The 19,938-nt window shown below is 34.7% G+C and overlaps 1 protein-coding gene across 3 annotated transcripts in view; it reads left to right on the forward strand.

Annotated features, from left to right (window-relative positions):
• Sh (Potassium voltage-gated channel protein Shaker) overlaps window positions 1–19,938 on the forward strand; it is a 519,456-nt gene that overhangs the window by 22,387 nt on the left and 477,131 nt on the right. The gene's annotated exons all lie outside the window — the stretch shown is intronic.

Raw genomic sequence — 19,938 nt, forward strand, 5'->3', positions numbered from 1 at the left:
ATGACAGGGAAAATATTATTATGCAGGTACAAAACTACAACGAAAAAAATTCAGTGATACGAGAAACGGAACTAAAATAAATGCTCAACTGACACAAAAAGCATTGTAATTTAGGGATCAAAATACTTGTTCATGGTTCACACAAGGTAAATTCTAGTGCCTGAATCGGAAACACGATATTGAAGTGACCAAATTTGACTCATATTATAAATCCGAAAGTGTATAAGGATTGAATAATTGTATGTTTGTAAATCTTTCACTTCAAAACTACCGAACTGAATTTTAATGAGAACATAAATATTAGTACCCATCAAAATAGTGGTTAAAAGTTCAGATTCAGGATTACCACATGGGATACTTTTATTTTTTTAACCTGCTTTTTGTTTTTTATAAAAATACGGCAAAGGTCTCCTCTAAACTTCATATTTTTATACCGGGATTTTTGTATTGCAGATGAAGCCGCGAACAGTAATAAGTAATTAGGAACTAAATCTTATTTTTTTCTTTGTTTCAGGTAATCACAACTACAGTTTACAAAACTTACCAGAATTTCGATTTTAATTCTCGGCATCTTTATTTACAAAGACCTCACATTTAAGAAAACTATCTAGTACCTCTTGTTGCTTTCGATATTTAAGAAGTGGATATTATAAAAAAAAAATCCTAGCTTTTTTTCCAAATTATATTGGTGTTGACTTTATTTTCAAAAAATAGATATATGCAAAGAAATTTCCTCAAAAGTCAAACAAATAATGTATGCTATGTATAAATAGGTTTACAGTCATGTAAGTAATTACAACCTGAAGTAAGTAACAGGTAGTTGGCTCGGAGCCCGCGGAAGGCTTGCGTGCGGAAGCAACCACTGATTATGTTTCAATTATGTCAAACACCTTTACTTTTCACTTCCGACGTGAAGGCAAGCAACAGACCTTAACACACTTCACTATGAACGATGAGAATATATTATTTTAAGAATAAATTTACGCAATAATTATAAAGGAATAATTCATTTTTATGTGCCAGCTAGTTACTGCCTTTATTTTGTATTGAGATACGAAAGATCTTGACCTGACTAGATTTGTTTTGAGGTCTTACCTTTCGACTTAAAGAACTTGGTTAAACTTACTTACTTACTAACTTTTGGGGAGTACATTATTATATGAATTGAAAATACATGCGATATATTAGCAATATTAATTGTTATACTTCTGCACGCGTGTATATGAACCTAGCGGGAGTCACGATTCTAGAGCAACGCCATCTATCGAGCCAAGGGGAAGTACAATAAAGATGGAGTTAAGGACTATCAGCCACTGTTTTAACCCTTCTAGATAAGTAACATTTAGCTTTTAAGAGCTTTTAACAAACGTTTTAATTATTTTTTCGACTTTTCCTATAACGTATGTTATCTAACACTTGTTCAAGCCGTATAATATTGGGCCTAAGTAACTGAGTTAGACACACTCTTTACGGACGCACCTAAAAGATTATGAAATACATTTCAGGTTCGAGTTAAATACTCACAAAACGTAACTAAATAAGTAATATCTTCAAAAACACAGGGTCACTAGTTTCAACTTATCACAGCTTGTGCAGGCTTGACAAAATTTATGAACCTTTATGATATAAGAAAAAAACCCCGTGCAAATCATTTTAGGATTTACAGCACATTGACTGTTGCTTTTACATGTTACTTAAAAAAAAACCAATTAAAAAAAAATACACTTCCCATAGAAAAGACTTAAATTTCCTCACGTAGACGAAACAGCGGGCTAGAACTAGTGATGCATAAACAAAAACATTTGCCATAGCAACAGCTGAACCAGTCCTTGACACAAGAAGGAATTTAATGGAGTATCCATGTAAAACACCTCCCCGGAGCAATGCCCTACGCAGTAAATAATGACGTATGAAAAATAAGACAAGTATTTTGTGACAAGTCACTTACAGAATAAAGGCCTGTCTTGTATAGTCTTCATACAGATAGGGTAATAAAAATCAAATTGTTCACTTACTTGTGTCAGACTACAACACTTTAGTTTACAATATAATTAATTCTGGCTGTACGTTTTTCTTTATTTAGTACTAATAGAATGGAAAATGAAAAACTAGAGGTTTTCATCATTATTATTGTAGGAGAGGCAGAAAAACGGTTGGAATACTAGAACTCGTCAAGACGAAACAAAGATGCCCAAATCGTTATACTTTTCAGGTTTAGAAAAAGTGTTTCGCGTCTTATTTTTGAGTTGGATCACTGATAAACATTTAAAAATATTCCTCCTTTTATTACGAGGAGGTATATTTTTTACTGAAGGCCAAGATATTTTCACATTCAGAAGGTATATCAGATTAACTTATCCGGATTTCATGGTAGATTTTCAATGACCATCATAAAACGGTTATCTCACTAGTCCTGTCCCTGTTGCGATGGGACAACTGTCACAGGTTCCGATTCAAGTTTAGTCACTTATTTCGACTGCAGCATACTTACTAACGAGTTAAAAAGCTAAAAGAGGAAACCAGTATTTTACCACAGTAAACCTTTCAAACTAAGCACCCATGACCCGCTAGCTCATAGAAACAAGCCGTGATAAACCATTACCGCAATAATAAACTTTAATACTCTTTAGAAAACTTTGACTAAAGCTTCTAAAGCCTTCGTAGAACTGTTGGCCAATATAATGATATTCAGTGGAACCGAGTTAGCGGCACGAAACATGTCAAGTACGATGTCAAGGTCATACCGATGTTATCAAAAGGCAAAGTAATTTGAATTTGAAACTACTTTTATAGGCGAACCGTTGAACGGTCAGGCGTTTTGCATTGTATTTAGCTGTACACTTGATTGTTTGGACTTTGGGGAGAACGATTGATTAGGACATATATTAAATTAATACGTATTGACACATTAGAAGCCACAGAAGCTACATTTAGCTGGTTGACTGGGACCAGCGCAGGTTTTCGATGGGTCAATTAGCAAATCTTTTACGACTGGTGTATCGCCTAGATGACGGAAGAAGTATTGAAGAAGATTCTGCGTATGTGACGCTAGATTACTAATTGCTAGCCCATTACACGTATTAAATAACGCATGTGTCTAACTTTTCGACGAGTTTATAATGATTCGGACGAACAATTAGTCCGTAAGCCAGTGACAGATTTTCACGACCAATTTCCTCTCAGTCGATAATTCGTAAAATGCTTCAGAGAGTCGCATTATGACGCGTTGTAAACGTCAGCTGCGGCTCCGAGTGTGGATTGAGCAGTGGCAGCGGCCCACGCACGTAACAAAAAAAAAATTTTAGTCGTTTCTTCCCGATTAAAATCTTGATCAAATTAAAGTTAAACCAATCTTTCGAAGAAATAAAATCCTCCGCTGGTTATACAGTGGTGGATTATACGTCAGCTGGTCACGCAAAGGAGAAAAAAAAAAGTTTTGTGATTTCCTCTCAAAAGAAAATTTATCAGATGATAGTTTATGTATTGTTTTTAATAAATAAATAAGTCAGCTGGCTGTATGTAGGTGGAATGTTTGTCAGCTGATGACCTTAAGGTGTAACGTAGGAGCAAAGTAAATGTATCAGCTGACGTGTTTTCCCCCAACATACTGCCAGCTGATTGTTTTTATTACTTACAGGATCATGTCAACAATTAGTACAACTATTTTTTTTCGGGAGGAAATGACGTACATAAAGTTATTCAACATTATATTTAATGTGCAAACTAAAATGTAAGATTCTCTGGCAATGTTTCGATTGAATATTAAGTTATTAAGCTGCGTTTAGACGTGTATAGTACATTGTATCTAACCTGTTACTCGCATGCAGTGTGGCCAGATCGTGGGATATTTTCCCCTCCACTTTGCCGTTTTTAGTGTACTTAGATGAGAGTGTGTCAAAAAGTGAGGTAAAAATATCCCACCATGTGGCCACACTTCTCTCGTGTCTTTTAGATTTATTGTCTGTCCCCAAATATCCCTCCATCGCCCCTTACGGTGGTAACTCGTATATTATTCTAGTTGTACCAGTTCGGGCATATCTATCCTCACCCAAGGCTAGGTATAGTTCTGGGTTTTGAAGTATTATACGTGCTAGTAAATAAAAGAAAGGAAAGTGAGATGAGCAGAAGCGAAAATGAAAATGAATAAATTACCAAACATAATGAAATAACTTTTTTTATTAAATCTTAAGCATTATTAATATAAATATAAGTATTAATTTATTTCTATTCTTAGAAATCGTAGTTCCCATAAAAAAAATATTTAATCGAAACATTGCCAGAGAATCTTACATTTTAGTTTGCACATAAAATATAATGTTGAATAACTTTAAGTACGTCATTTCCTCCCGAAAAAAATAGTTGTACTAATTGTTGACATGATCCTGTAAGTAATAAAAACAATCAGCTGGCAGTATGTTGGGGGAAAACACGTCAGCTGATACATTTACTTTGCTCCTACGTTACACCTTAAGGTCATCAGCTGACAAACATTCCACCTACATACAGCCAGCTGACTAATTTATGTATTAAAAACAATACATAAACTATCATCTGATAAATTTTTGTTTGAGAGGAAATCACGAAACTTTTTTTTTTTTTTACATCTTTGCGTGACCAGCTGACGTATAATCCACCACTGTATAACCAGCTGACGATTTTATTTCTTCGAAATATTGGTGTAACTTTAATTTGATCAAGTTTTTAATCGGGAGGAAATGACTAAAAATTTTTTTTTTTTACGTGTTTGGGCGCTTGCCACTGCTCAACCCACCCTCGGAGCCGCAGCTGACGTTTACAACGCGTCATAATGCGACTCTCTGAAGCATTTTACGAATTATCGACTGAGAGGAAATGACTGACGAAAATTAGCGCCTGGCTTACGGACTAAATGCTATTCTCTAATATCTCACGCAGAATTTTTTTTTGGAATTCACAGTGAAATCTCTCTTTTTCAATACAAAATTGTCATTTCACCGAATTCCGAAGAAAATACAGCCGGCGATTCTGGACATGTGTAGCTATAGTAATTAGAGCTAATAAAGTTGTCTTACATTTATACAGTGCTATTTGCTTTTTAAGCCGTACTTAATTATAGAGTAATTCGCTCAACATGTTGCATGCATACTCGTCTTGATATTCATGCTAGAGCTGAATATTGCACCAAAGATCTTATTTAAACAACCCCAGAATCTCTTGCGGGAAGACAAATGAAGTAGCACTCAGCATCCACAATATACCTCTATAATATCTTAAATCTTTGCAGTTACCTTCGTGCGATACAGGTTTCAGTTAAATTACATTTCAAACAGCACTGCTCTACTACTAAACAATTGCTTGCAATTAATTTGCAGTCAAGATTCGTACACCGCTAATTATTTTGCTCGATTTCATTGTTTATTGTACCGCACGCGAGGAACAGACCCTTGTGTCAAAGTTTCAACGATCTCTACAATGCTCTCCAGTGCATGGGTAGTGTCTCTCTCAAAGCTTCCGTGAATTTTAGGTTAGGTAAAGTTTGATATACGTGTGTTCACTGTTGTTTTGTGAGTGTATTGTTTACTAAAATATTTCCTTTTGTTATACGAGACTATTATTTGCATACTGCATCTATTTTCGCTCATTTAAAAATAGTGATCAGCAGATACTGAACTAGTTCAGGAACCATGCAATTAGTTCAAATATCTTTTTTTTGGGTAGGATATTAAAGTTTGCTTGTAAGGGCTTTTACGAACATATATTATAAATCACGAGCTTATATTTCACCAAAACTCTACTTTATCATTACGGTGCCTCGATTCTCTACTACTATCGACTAAATCCCCAAAAGCAGCGATAGATTATAACGGGTCTATCCCACTAGTCCCGTTGAGTTGTCCCGTGACGGGACAACTGGCACTATTTTGTCCCAGTTGTCCCGTGGCGGGACAAGTGACACTGTTTTGGTGACATTTGTCCCGTTGCAGATAAATCACGGGACTAATGGGACAGACGGAGGGGTCAAAACAACTGGTTCCATTGAGTTGTTGTGTGACAACAGGTACTTGGTACTTTGGTAAGATAGCAGATGATGAATTGTATTTGTACGATACTCTATGTAAACTTTAAATTCACAAGAAGTTTTTTTTACCATTTGGGCTTTTCACTTTATAATTAAATTGACAAGAGTAGAATGTAAAATGTTTATCCGAAATTACCTACTTGAAAAAACATAATGTAAGGTAACTAAAAATATATTGTTTACAGGCCCCTGGAGCAGCTTAAACACTCAAGTCAATTCAACATGTACCTAATGTAATTTCAACTTATCTACCAGAAATTAAGTAAAAATGTATTACAACACAACGTATAACGTCTGCTATCTTACCAAAGTACCAAGTACATGTTCTCACACAACTACTCAATGGAACCAGTTGTTTTGACCCCTCCGTCTGTCCCATTAGTCCCGTGATTTTTCTGCAACGGGACAACTGGCACCAAAACAGTGTCACTTGTCCCGCCACGGGACAACTGGGACAAAATAGTGCCAGCTGTCCCGTCACGGGACAACTCAACGGGACTAGTGGGATAGACCCATTATAACGATGACTTTTCAAAAGCGTAATAATTTAATATGACACTACTCTAACCTTCAGTTACTATGTAGAGCTCTACTACAATGGCAAAGGTCATGGGTAAAGTCCGCTATGTTGGCAAGTGCACTTTGGCAGACTCTACATAGAGTGCTTTGAACCCTAGTAGTGGGTTATTCATTTGGAAAATGTTTGTCTTGTTGAATAGCCATGTGTTTTGCAGCCAGCTGTTTGGTGCAAAAAGACTTTTATTTGAGATCAGATTGAAAAATCTTATAACTTTTTAACTTTGGCGTTGCAGGTTTATTATATGAATCTCGATATCGTCTTAAGAATCATATAAATCTCAAGAAGTAGTCATAGAAAGAATGACGTATGTATGTTTGTTACTCTTTTACGCAGTAAGCACTGAACGCATTTTCATGAAGTTTGTTACACACAGTCATACTTATAACCTAGATTTACACATATCACTATTTATCTCTGGAAATTCACACGGACGAAATCTTTGGCACAGAACTACTTAGGCATTTTGCATTTGTGGCACGGCAAGTGTAAGTCAGCTAACGTTAAATGCGTGCTACAATATTTTTTTCTAATTATTATATAACGAAATATCTTACTTCTAAAAATGTAACGTCTTAACAATAATCTAAGTTCAATTTAATAGTTTGTACTAGTTATAATGATGAATACAAGTGGAAGTGCTGTAACTGATGCCACGGCGTCAGCCAAGGCAAAACATCGTCCGGCGGCGGCACGTGTAAGGCGTACATGTCTTATGTAACTTATAAAGCAGCAATGTATCGACATCGGTGCTATGCTTCCGGGATCGGTTATAAGTACGTGTAAGCAAATGAATCGATATTTTTTACAATAGCTAAAACATTTAACATGCACCTGCATAACGTTCCTAAAATAAACTAATGAAAAACTGCATAAAAGAAATGATAGAAATAGTATTAACTAAATTTGAACCCAATTGGCCAATCACTTTGTTTCTAGTCATAACATTTACCAAAAATATTAAGAATCTGAAGTCCCATCTGGCATTAAGATGTAAAAGGCACCATTAAATAGTTCTCACCAACCTGTAGATTGGTGCTTCAAACAGAAATCTTAAAAGTTTTCCCATTACTTGATAACACCACATTCCTCGTATGGGACGCTTGGCAATATTTCTTCACAATTTGGCTCAGTTTTCAATGAAAACATTCATAAAATAAAGAGAGGGAAAGTTATGGGAGCTCTTGAAGCAGATGTTTTAAAAATAGTTCGAGGATGCCAAGTAAGAAAAATATTAAAACGATAGACTTTGTTATTGAATATGACATCTTGATCTAAAACATTGAGCTTAATACTAGAAAGTAGGATTAAAATTGTACGTAGTATTTGATGTTATGATTTGGCGTAGCCTACAGCTGTATCTGGTATGTTGTAAGCTACAGCGTAGCTTAACTTAACTTGCTACGCAGCGGGCTACGACGTCGCCTACGACTCCAGCTACGGCGTAGCTACTACAACAGGCTTTAGCTACGGACCAAGCTACGCGCCAGAATACGCCAAAGAGATGTGGAATTTTTATAGTTAGACATTGCGAAATGCGATTTCAAATCTAAGTAATGATGATAACGATGTCATATTTTTTTTTCGAAAATATTTATGGCCAATAAAAAGTTACTTTTACCCATGTTTAAGTGAAAAATATCCGCATGTATGATTTTGAAAGAAAGTAAAATTACAGTATAAGCTGAAAATAATCCGCACTTCTAAGTGAACTATGTTTAAGATAAACTCTTTCAACAATTGTCCAAAATTCTCAAAAACCACTTCAGCGTTCCGGGCGAATTCTTTGAATAATCGTGAACAAATAAATTTGTTCAAGTCACCTGTCCTTTAAACATTCCTTCAGTAGTCCCATTTGCCGCAGTACGACGTTTTATTTGACTCCTTACGATATCTAATATTTATGTTAATTACTTCGAGAAGTTTCTTTTATATAAAATGAACTTCTGGACCTTACGTTTGAAAGAGGATACAGTTAAAATAGGGTTTTGATAAGTTTGTATCTAAAGTTGAACTGTTTGAACTTTTAAGCAAAGGTTTGGTAGTGTGTTAATGCAAACCATTACTTATTATATTTTTTATGTCTATGTTAAAGCAGGACTATTTTAGCACCCCAACATTTTTTGATATGGCTTAATAAATATTATTTATTAGTCCTAAAACATATCAAAGAATTTGCACTGGTCGTGTCGATGTAGCCGTCCCAAATGGTTATAAGAGTAAGGGAACAGATAGTGTACATTTGTAGAAAGTGTCCAAATAGGTGCACAATACACAGGTCTGTGTATTGTGCACCTATTTGGACACTTTCTACAAAATCCTGCATAGTTTGCTTGTTTTAGTGAAACTGAAACATTATATTATCAATAGTATATGTACTCATACAAAGATCAATTATATTAGATACTCAACAAACTTAACCAATAAACAAATACTAACACAGTCAATATTCTTTATCAGAACAACTATTATAAGACCTTCTTCGCCACGGACCTTACACGTCTCACGACTTCCTGTGCGTGCGAAAACTAACAGTAGCCTAATAATACTTTTATTATGAATGTGGCCTTATCACCTTGAAAAAAAAACTAATTTAACTCTCACAATGAGATTCGGACCGATAAACATTTGTTAATTCACGACTGTAGGTAACGATTGTTCCGATGTTAAATATGAAAGTTTGAAGCGCTTGTTTTACATAGAAAAAGGTGTGAATTAAACAGCTTGGGGTTGTGAAGCACTTAAAATCCATAAATGCAGTTACATTATGCCAGATCACATACTCCTCCGTTCGCGCAGTGTGCATAAAAATAAGTACAAATATTTTCGTTCGTCTATCATATCGTTAGAAATACAAAAAGTGTGAATAAATTATGTTCCTATACCCAAGAAAAGCGCGTAAAAAACAATAATTAAAAATATAGTAGTTAGTAATAGGTAATTTGTGTTGGAAAATCAGAAACTTAATACATAGTTGAATAGCCCAGACAAAAGTTGCCCAAAAGTGCACCCAAAACTGAGTTTCTTGTCGTTTCTTATCACTAGCAACCAGCTTTTCCAAAATGATGAAGAATCTATAAAATTTTATATTATGACTATTTCAAATGCTCGAAGTTTGAACTTGAAAATGCTTTAAATATAACTACTTCTTAACACAAAAACCGGACACTATTTTAGTCTAATATTAAAATCTAATATTTTGAAACATTGTATAGATTCCTTGCACAGAAAAGTTGAACATAAAAATATCCGAATAAAATACTGTCCTCAATTTTCATGCAGACACAAAAGTATGAAATGTCCGAAAAATCCAACAAAAATAAATTTTTACTTGCATATTCATGGAGCGATCGTTTTAAAAGCATTGTATGTTTGTAAATGCAATTTGCACAGGATTTATAGTTCCAGGATTTTGTAATCCGTTTTTTAATTTTTTTCACAAAATGGGAATATGTAATTTTGGTTTTCATTCAATCTGTATTGAAAACATTGAATTTAAATCGGATCAAAAACAAAATTAATGGTTACGATATAATAAATTAGTGAGGTTCTGCAAACGGCTGAAAAAAAATTGTTTTTATATTTCTATTTTTCATTAATACTATTTGTAATTTGGACAACCGATTATCAAATTTGATAAAGCCACTCGAAGACATTTGTCTTGACTAAACGACTGTTAAGATAGCAGATGACAGCAGTTACCAAAAATCAGGGAAACGCGTGGCTCAAATACTATACTAATCGGTCACTCATCTATGGAGTGTCCGCGTTGAAGGTTGTTCGAGTAGTTCAACGATCGTTTACCGAGCAGTGAGCGCGAGCTACGAGCGCGCGAGGATAACGAATCGTCGATTATGTCAGAAGCGCGATTTCCTACAGTCGGTACTGCCGAGTATCGAAAGTTTGACATTTAAAATATGCCGCCAAAACTGTTACTACGACACTAGACGTCAAGCTAGAGACGCTGAACCAATTCTCATACAAAATTTCTCCATAGCTAGCTGGTTATTGATAGTCGATAGTGGTAGAGAATCGCGGTAGAATTTTACTATTATCTATTAAACCCAAAGAAATACAATTAAGGTCGCGATACAGTGACCTTGTAAAACGGCAGTTTGTACAATAATCCGCGATTCAATGACTCCAGGTTAACGTTAATGTGGCCGGTAACCGGCACAAGGTCAGCCGATGCGGAGTTTCCAACTATGAATAATAAACACACTGAATCGTACGAAATCGAACTGACTTTCTTCGTATCTCTGCATTTTTAAATTTTTGCTACTGTTATACTCTAGTGTATTTATTAGTTTTTTTTTATAATTTTACAACAGTCTTCTTCTTATTTTATTTGCCGAGAGAAGACAGCCTAGAAAGGCACATAATATATATACATCGTTGATGTTCTGAAAGTAGCCGCGCGTAGTGCTTGTAACTGGCGGGTATAACAAAATATAAAGAAGTATAACGGAGAAACGGTTGTAATGAATCGTGCAAATTAATGCACTTTGGTTTGATAATTTTGGATATTGGGATGAGGTGCTTAAACGTAAAACAGTGCTTGAACGAAATTAATCTATTCAAGATTTTAATCTATTCAGAAATTAATCTATTCAAGATTAATTTCCTATAATTAAATTACTATTACGCAACCCCAATCATTTTAGATAATAACTATAATTTTCGTCAAAATATATCTTAATTACAATATTCTACCACCTACTAACCATAGCTGCTGCTGTATTTGTTCAAAGCTTAGTTTAACGAGTTGGGGTGGCCGGCTCGAACGACCAAGAATCGTTCAACCGCTAGAATTGTTAACTTTCAATAAGTTTTTTACAAGTTATCCAAAATATGTAAAAAAGAGTTAAATAGAGTGTAGTATTTCCCTTCTCCAATCATTGGCAGTTGGAACTTCTTTCCCAAATATTAAGGACTACAATTACAAAAGTATTATTAGGTATTTATATAAATACACGATCTTTAAATTTCGTAATTATCACTATTTTCCACAAAATTTAAATGACTGGCGTAAACGTAAGCGTTTCTTCAAGCTTTCAGCAAGCGTATAAAATTTTGGTAGGGCAGTCGCGTGTTATAGATAAATTTTGTTGCAGTTACTTCTATTTTTCCTAGTCATCACAAACAAAACATGCAAAAATATAACAACATAAGTCTAAACTACTCAAAATAACAACAGATCTACATTCGTGATTTTACATGTATCTTCAGTGACACTACAATCGAAATGCGTATTTGCAATCAAAGGAGCTGCGATATTATAGTGATAGATGTCGAGCGTGCGGAGCGAATACCGCCAGGACCACTACGCATTCCTTAGTGGAGTTCCGAGCCACTGACGGTTAATTGCTTAGTTTGTACGAAATGGTTTCGTATGCCAACGACTGTAGTGGTATTATCATCTTTGCTAGTATATAATTGTCACTATCTATTCTATTTTATATTTATTATTTATCAATAAGGTTTTGGTTACTATTCATTCATTGTTTAGTAAGGGGTCAACCTAGTGTCAAAATTGTTCGCGTAAAAGCCTTTGACATAGGTGGACGACTATCGTCTTAATTGACAATAACAAAATCATTCGCATTATTTCGACTGCTAAGCAAACATCTTAAAACAATATTCCTGCACGTGTTCTATTTTGTTTATAATAATATCCTTTTCGTAAACAACACTGTTCTTTGTTAGTTTTGTGTTGTTTAAGGCAAGTTGTCATAACAAGTATTAACAAGGATCAAGCGTCTTGGTTCCGTTCCACAGTTTCGGTATCCAATTGCAATATTAAGACAATTAGTAAATAGAATCGGTGTAATATGAGCAATTGTTTTGAAAACTTCTACTAAAATTACATATCAATTTGACATTTCGTATTCATGTGCATTTACAGGGTCAGTGTTTTGTCTGGTGAATGTGCAACTGAAATTATCAGAATAAATGTTTATCTTGGAAAGGCATGTCACATCTTCGTCTTCATCGTCACTAACAACAGGTAGGATGGAAGACATATGCTTTATCCAATAATGAATATGAAACGGTGGGTTTAACATTTGTTGCGGTTGGAAAATGCAAGATGTGACAGTACAATCTTGTAGTCCGGCTAAATCAGGCTATGTTTTTAGATTGATTATATTTTGATGGTATTTTCACTAGACATTGCGACGTATGATATACATGTTTTCATTATCAAGATAAGATATCATCGTCAATATTTAATGTAGTTTTCCTCTAAAAACCAATTTTTCATTCATATTTTGTACTGAAATATTATGCAATATCCACTCTGCTCTATTGCAACATATTATCAAAATATACTTTTTTCAACCCCATACTATCATCTTCAGATACTATGACGTGTTTAAATTTATTTATTTATCCTTACAAATATTTTTTCAGGTTTACCCCAATACAATAGTGTTGGTACATTTTAATAATTAAATAATAATATAATACTAAGCAATAATCTATACCCTATCACAAGCTATACAATATGTGATCTTAGTTAATTCATTCACAGAACAAGCGAACAAGTCAATTTTGTTGGACTATAATAGCTTTACTATTTATAAAAGTATCTTTAAAACTTGATCCTTTAAATTACTATTAATTGCGAGGTAAAAGGATATCTCTCAGAGGGCACTGACCCCTAGAGAAAACATTTCCTTGCAATGAACTCTGATATTCCACCTGCAATTTTTTCTACGATCATTCTCCTCAATTATAGAAATAATCTAGAGATAAAATTATTGTACGAGTTGAAACGGTCGATGACACTATTGCATCGGATTTCAAACTTAGTTCGAGTTTGTGAGTTTGTAAGGAACTTCGACCTGAATAGTATGTATTTACTAAAATATGTGATTTTCACGTTTTAATGTATAAGAACTATTAAATAAACGTCTGTGGCACCTAATAAAGATGCGTCAAAAAGTCTTTGATTAATTAGCTATATTCAATATAATATTCAACAAGCATCAAGGGGAACATATTCCCCTTACCTTTTGTAGAACTGTGGAAGCCAAAAACGTATCTGAGTTTTAGCCAATTGTTATTATTATGCAACATTTACATACATACTTTGCTTTTATCGCTAAAACTCAAATACATACTCGTATATGTATCTTTGTCACACAGAGAAATAACATAGTAAACAAGTATTACAAAGTGTCAAAATGCCAAAAGTTTATCAAAATTCATGTCATACTCTTGATTTTAAAAAGCCGAACCCTTCCGCTGTATAATTTATACGGTTGTATGAATAGTAACAAGCTTCATTCATAGCGAACATTTTTGTGATGTTAGGACGCGTAGCAATTAAGAGTGGCAAAGCAACCGGCGCGGAGCAATCGTCAACAAAATTTTATATAATAAACGTTGACGCTTTTTAGAACAAAATGTATGAATTTTGTATTAATTAAGAAATTACAATTTGCACAATATTAAATTGTAACAATTGTAATATCTAATATATAAAATTCTCGCGTCACAGTTTTCGTTGCCATAATCCTCCAAAACGACTTGACCGATTCTCATGAAATTTTGTTAGCATATTGAGTAGGTCTGAGAATCGGCCAACATCTTTTTTTCATACCCCTAAGTGACATAATTTCTTTTTTCTATTTATATGGCAAAACAATGTTTGCCGGGTCAGCTAGTATTATATAGTTTTACAAACTGCATTTCACACCCAGCATTTTTTAAATACGAATCATAGGAACAATAAAGAAAAGAAAACTATAATATCTTCAAAACGAAAATTAATAAAAATCACGACGTTACCACAATTTCAAAAAAATGTTCCGACTAGTCCCGTTACAGGCGCTAATCAGGATTTTCGTACAAAGTTTCTCGACAGCTAGCCGGTGTTCGATGGTCGATAGTGGTAAAAAATCCCTCTTCTAATTAGTACTCGTCGTATTTCGCAAGAACTATTAAACAGTTTTCAATGACGAGTGCATCTTGACAAAATCTAGAGTAGAAAATCGCATAGCTTTTGAAAAACAAGACGTTTTTGTTTAGCGTACACGTTTGTTCGTAGTTTCCACACTGTTCACAAGCCGTATACAGTGCTATAGCCTCAATAATAAGGTTAGAAAGAAAACGCACACGACCGAGTAACCGCGGGTCAAGGACATCGCAGCTTTTGTATCAAGTGAAATATTACAAGACCTTACGTAGATGACATAACTGAATTGAGGGTATAATAGTTTTACTAATGTTTTGTTGTGTTAAAATCATCGATTGGCGTTTTAGTGAAAATCATATTTATATTTTTGGAAGTTTTCTTTTACATTAAGAGTTATTTCATAATTTACATTAAGAATAATTGTTTAGATTAGAGCCCGGTTAACAATAAACAATAGCCTGTTGTATGCATACACAGTGATGTATTTGTGCTGTGTCTGTATAAAAATTCTTTTACATAACGGATCACGACCACAAAAATTGTACCTTAAAGTTATCATTTTCACCAACATTCATTCATTTTTTTCTCCGACCTATAGAAATTTTATCATCTAATTTAAAATAGTACCCAAAGTTTTTTGCTAGCATTTCATTTCATTTTTCATTCCGACAATTTATTTGGACCAAAAAAAAATACAGTGACATTTTATTGGGAGGTAATATTAGTGTTTAGCAGAGTCAGTCATGAAAAATGGTAGGCACTATCTTATTGTACAAAATCTAGATAAAACACTCGCCCACTACATAACATCGCCATGTAAGTTTATCATAGTAATGTAAATAGCTAAGGTTAGTTTCGTGTCGACACGGCGACATGCCGACTGAAGGCAGGTGTGGGCTGTTCGCGCCCATAATCACGTTCATGTCACGACAGCCTGATTGCGCAAATATGGGTCACCATTCACTTTTGAATCGTGTTATGACGAATCATATAAGGATAGCCGGGTCTATATTATTTTCTTCTTATCGTATGGTTAGTGTGTCAACCTAATGTCAACGTTACTCATGCCGCGCGAAGGCCTTTGCAGTGGCTTAACGACTGTTATCTTAATTGACAACAACCGGGACCGGGTATTTAAGTGTTCAGACGCCCAGTTCAAATACCACTTAGCGATCACCCATCTATGGAATGAGCGCGCCAAGGTTTGCTTAACCCACAGATCGTTTACTGGACGGTGAGCGTAACTATGGGTGCCTCAGCAATGTTCAATTATTGCTTAGAGTATAGAAGCATTAATAGGTTAAGAACCTCCAGAAGACTGAAGACTGCCACTTAAAACTATACAGTTGTGTAGGTATTTATGCGGCAATCACTAATCAAAGTTGATAAACACATATACTCAGACCTTCACGTAAAGTAACCCACTAACTATCGTGCGACATCATCTAAGTATGCATGAAATTATTTACTACTCCACTGCGTCATCATAACACAATTTCCCAGGCCGTCGCTTGCGCAAGCTGTATTCACTAAAAGACTACAAACGTGTGAAGTTTATCCCAATTTACTTGTAGAATAGGTTATGAACGTTAAAAAGGTTTTCGGAATTATTCGCCGTTTAACTAAAAGTGCTTTTAGAGCTTTTGTACGAAGTAAAAACGTTTTTCCGTGTTATTGTCATCAGAAAATATTCTGTGAAACGCTTTTAAGCTTTCAAGGCCCACAGCCAGAATAATTTAGACCTGATGTTTACTGGACAGCATTTTTTGGAAACTTTTAAACTATCACGCTGTACTTCTTAGCGGAGTCGTATGTTCCCACATATCTATACTAATATTATAAAGCTGAAGAGTTTGTGTTTTTGTTTGTTTGAACGTGCTAATCTCAGGAACTACTGGTCCGATTCGAAAAATTCTTTCAGTGCTACATAGCCTATTTATCGAGGAGGGTTATATATCATCACGCGACGACCATAAAAAAATGTTGCAAAACCGGAGAAAATGTTGACCCATTCTCTCTTATGTGACGCAAGCGAAGTTGCACGGATCAGCTATATTATTATACTATAGACTTTAATTTTCCTGTTTTCACTTCATAATTTATCGCTGCTCCACTCCTAGCTTGGTGCTATATAACCTTACTCAATTTGTATTCGACGTAAAAAACATTTTTCAATCCATACCAACAGTTTCGAAGATTTGATTGCACTTTAGATCACTAGTGTAGATAGACCAAATGTTACTTTTAATTCTCAAATCTCTGTTTGTATGAAGACTCTATAACAAATTGCTAGTCAAGTTACCAATAAATAACCAAAATCTTTACTCAGGGTTATTTAAAAAAATCTTCATCGAGTGTCTTTTTATTATTATTCACCGAGTATATTTATAATTTTCACAAGAATAGATACAAATTATGAAAGGTTTTTAAACTTAACTATACACAAATACAAATTGTAAAAAAACACTATTATCTAATAAGCAATACTATCAAAACTAGATCATGCTGTGTAAAAAATCCATGTACAAATTAACTATTAAACCTTTATCTATATCTATACTTATAATAAATCTGTAGAGAGGTCAAGGTCAGTTTTTTTTCTGTCTGTCTGTCCTCCGTCTGTATGTTACGCTGCCACGTAAAAACTACCGATTAGAATGCACTGAAATTTGGTATATGCATAGAATAAGTAGTGGAGCAACTTATAGGATACTGTATTTTTATTGCATAAAATTTCATAGATTTTTAGAAAATTGAAAAAAATACGTAGTTAGAAACCGTTTGAACCTGCGTTTCCCTATAGAGACCATAGATGGCGTTGCAATCCATTTCACAACATTCGCATAGTGAACGTGGCGCCGGCTGTATCGATACCTGTTGTTGCACCAACCAATAGATGGCGTTATAGTCTGCGACAAAGCATGTTTTTCCTTATTAATTTATTTTGATTATAATGTTATAATTGTAAAAAAATACATTTGAAACAGGCTATACATTTATAAGATTTTCAAACATAAATGTTGTATGATATATTACACAAAAATGTTGGTTTACGTGGGTCCGGTGCGGTCGGGATATCCTAGAGATGGCAAACCGAGTAATTTCGTTTTGTTGTCGTTGTTCGCCGCAACTAACAGATGGCGTTGCAGTTCGTAACATATAACCAAATTAATTGGTTGCATTAAGGAAATAAATTGGAAAGTTTTAAAAAATAAACAACGGATGATATATAAAAAATTATTACGGGTTACGCGGTTTCGGACGTATCATCGCAAGTATACATTATTACGCGTGTGAAGAGCTCCGGCGCAGATAGGTCTGTCTGTGCCTATAATAATATTCTGAATTCAGACGGGTAAGCAATGATCAGTCTATAATAAGGTATTATATTTTACACTGTAAACTGGTACGGATACAGACGAGAGAGGAAAAGAAGGTAACCACAGGAAATCAGGCCTGCCTGAGCCTGTGTCACATTGTGTGTCCTTTGGATCCCTTTCGTAAATAACCATTAGATGACAAAGAGTTGTTAGCATTTTTATGTGTAGGTGTATCGAGTGCTTCGCAATTCGCGTGCTAAAACGAATAAGCAACAGTACGAAATTCACGCGAGCGGAGCCGCACGGGTCAGCTAGTTAGTCAATAAATTAAAACAAAACTATCTACTTCTATCTAATGATCACGTAGATCGTCGTCCAGCATCAGGCCGGGTGACAGCGGCCACTGCGGGCGGCCATTGTCCATCGTTATCGATATTATAACTGTTGCTGAATATTTGTCGCTGTGACCCACTTGCGACAATTATTTCTTGATCGCGTTCTGTGATAACGCTCGCAAATAATGCTGGGAATTTTGTAAAGATATGTTTTGTTATATTTTCTGTAGTAATTTTGTCATACAAATACCATGTATGGATGTGAATAAGGCAACAGAAGATTGTAAGGATCGTTCCAAATGGCGTTCTTTTGTCTCTGTCTACTCCTATGGGAAAACGGCTAGACTCTTCCAAACAGATAATCCAGGAACTTAAAAAAAAGCAGAGACCCGAAACAGAACTTGATAACTCGGACTCGAAAAAATTATTTGTGAGTCATACAAATACTAAATAATATGTGTGAGATTTAGATAGACATAAAATTCTTACGCAACATACCTTAACCACTCTTCCACAAGAATTGTCACGAAACCACTTTAAATAGAGCAAAACAATAATATTTATTTTTAGAATTATTTCTCTAGAAATTGTCCCAGCGTTCAGGAAATAGGTTAAGCCCTAAACTTGCAGGTTGTCGGAACAGGAACAGACAAACTGTGGTGCAAGAATTCTCATAACAGACTTGTTGAAACTCTACAGACAGGATTTGTACTGAATTTTATCAAATACTAGCTGACCCGCGCAACTTCGCTTGCGTCCAATAAGAGACAATGGGGGAAATCTTTCCCCGTTTTTGTAACATTCTTTACTGGTACTCTGCTCCTTTTGGTTGTAGCGTAATGATATATAGCCTACGTCTTTTCTCGGGTATCCAAATATCTCCATACCAAATTTCATGCAAATTGGTTCAGTAGTTTAGACGTGATTGAGTAGCAGACAGACAGACAGACAGACAGAGTTATTTTCGCATTTATAATATTAGTATGGATTTCGAAATATGAAGCGATACGAGGATTTCTCAGATTCAGATTCTTCAAGTTATTTTCAATATCATGTCACGCGTGTATCGAAGAGGTTAACTATTTATTGCGAATGTCAATATAAATACTTTTCATCTCGAATAAAATGTATTCCGAGGTGCAGTTATTAAATATTTGCAGTATCGTATATTTTATATAAATGTTCTAAGAGATACCATGTATATCACACCTAGTGAAACCGAAGAACAGCTTGCAAACTGCTTGTTTGCAGTACCTCTGAAAGATTGGGCCATATCCGATTAGAAAACTATTTCTGTAGTGAGATGTGTTTAAAAACAAATGATCGTAAAATGTGCAATGTTACACCATAAAAAATACCTTATTAATTTATAGGGATGTTCACGCAAAAAATATTGAATAAATTTTGATAACATTTGGTACACAAATAGCAATCCAGATTAAATTATAGGATACTTTATTCTCCAAGGAAATTATTTCACACAGTTGAAGACGTGAGCATAAGCTAGTAATAATATTATACGGACCATACAGTAAATTATTTCGACATTTGTATATTATGTTTCCAATATGTCCACCGTCACATATCGATTCAAAGAAAACCGAATACCTACATCCATTTTGCTTTGACTACAGTTTCAGTACAGCTTTGTCCCCGGAACTGGAATCGGCTAATAACACTGAATTTCAGAACGTTGCGGTTTGTCCACCGAAACTTGACAGTCTGAA

The sequence above is a fragment of the Anticarsia gemmatalis genome, chromosome Z (assembly GCF_050436995.1).
Source record: "Anticarsia gemmatalis isolate Benzon Research Colony breed Stoneville strain chromosome Z, ilAntGemm2 primary, whole genome shotgun sequence".
Lineage (NCBI taxonomy): Eukaryota > Metazoa > Arthropoda > Insecta > Lepidoptera > Erebidae > Anticarsia > Anticarsia gemmatalis.